This window comes from Propithecus coquereli, unplaced genomic scaffold (assembly GCF_000956105.1).
Source record: "Propithecus coquereli isolate 6110/MARCELLA unplaced genomic scaffold, Pcoq_1.0 Scaffold186, whole genome shotgun sequence".
In the NCBI taxonomy this organism is placed as follows: domain Eukaryota; kingdom Metazoa; phylum Chordata; class Mammalia; order Primates; family Indriidae; genus Propithecus; species Propithecus coquereli.
This window is the reverse complement of record NW_012143412.1, coordinates 3796043-3797342: the sequence shown is the minus strand read 5'-3', so window position 1 is coordinate 3797342 and position 1300 is coordinate 3796043. Positions and strand designations below refer to the sequence as shown.

Genomic DNA, 1300 nt, shown 5'->3' with positions numbered 1-1300 from the left:
AAATTGATCATTAGATTTAGAGGACTGATTAGATTCATACTCAGTTTTTGGTCAAGAATACCATACGAGTGATGTGTTGTACTTTCTGTCACATCTTATGAAGAGATATGTAAGGTCTGATTGTCCTCTTTTTAGTGATGAAGATCACAGAGTAGGTTCAGATCATTCCATTCTGATCCTTCCATTATAGTACTCCTCATCCAATCTTTCACTTACGGTTTTAGTAGCTAATGATGATGATTATTTAGGTGATTATCTAATTATTAATTAGATAATGATGATAATTTAGATCCATTATGTCATTAGATGTTGCAAAATGGTGGTTTTCTAATTCCAGCGATTCTTTTGCAATTATTAGCTGTGATTCATCTATAAAAAAGAATTTTTCCTCCTGTATGGTTAGCCTAAAATATATTAATAGTTCATGCAAGAAAGACAGAATTCTTTCCCTTGAATCTTTAATATACTTAAATGTTTTATCATTTGAAGCTGTTAGACACATTTGCTTAATGCTAACACATTAAAACCTTTGAAGGTTGAGCAGAAATATGAAAAAGAATCAATGCTTGTGCATTTTAAATCAATGGGAAAATAGCATTTAATTTACTGATTATGAATAGTTACTGTAGTTTTTAAAAGTGTGCTTACTGGTACATCCATATCAGGAATCTGCAAGGATGTAGTCCAAAGAAAAATTCAGAAATAAACACACTGTGTATTTCTCTAGGAACCTTGACTTACTGGCAGGCAATTAAGATAAAAAGTCACTTGGACATATGGAACAAGGAGCTAAGAGAATTCTTAATCTATCTTTATTTGTAGCTATCAACTGATGCAGACCCCGTCAGAGCCTTTAACCTCAACATTTCTTCCTCAGCAGGACCTTGGCTCCCTGCCCTCAAATGGGTTTAAGGTACTTGGTTTTTACTTGTTTGGTGGGTGAATCATAAAAGGTGGGGAAAAAGTCCTTTGCTACAAGTGTATGTGTTTGTTTGAATGAATGGGTTGCTCTTGCAAAACTCTTGGATCAAGATTCAAAGGCAGACATCTAATGGTTCTCTTTCCCAGAGAACAATTAACCTTTGTAGGGCACTTCATCGTTTCTGGAGTTCATTTGGGCAGATCTGCATGGCAACCTTGTCAGAGAGATACTAGTATCTCTATTTTACAGATGAGAAAACTGGAACTCACAGAGCAAAAGTGACTTGTCTATTAGTTAAACAGTTAAAAAGTTAAAAGGTTTCTGTGGGAGTCAAACAAACTGTGCCTCACTGTCAACCTAGCCAGGTGGGGGCAAGGC

At 35.4% G+C, this 1300-nt stretch overlaps 1 protein-coding gene across 1 annotated transcript in view; it reads left to right on the top strand.

Moving 5' to 3' along the window:
* The window catches only part of ZC3HAV1 (zinc finger CCCH-type, antiviral 1), a 91343-nt gene that overhangs the window by 84408 nt on the left and 5635 nt on the right, over positions 1-1300 (top strand). The window lies entirely within an intron of this gene.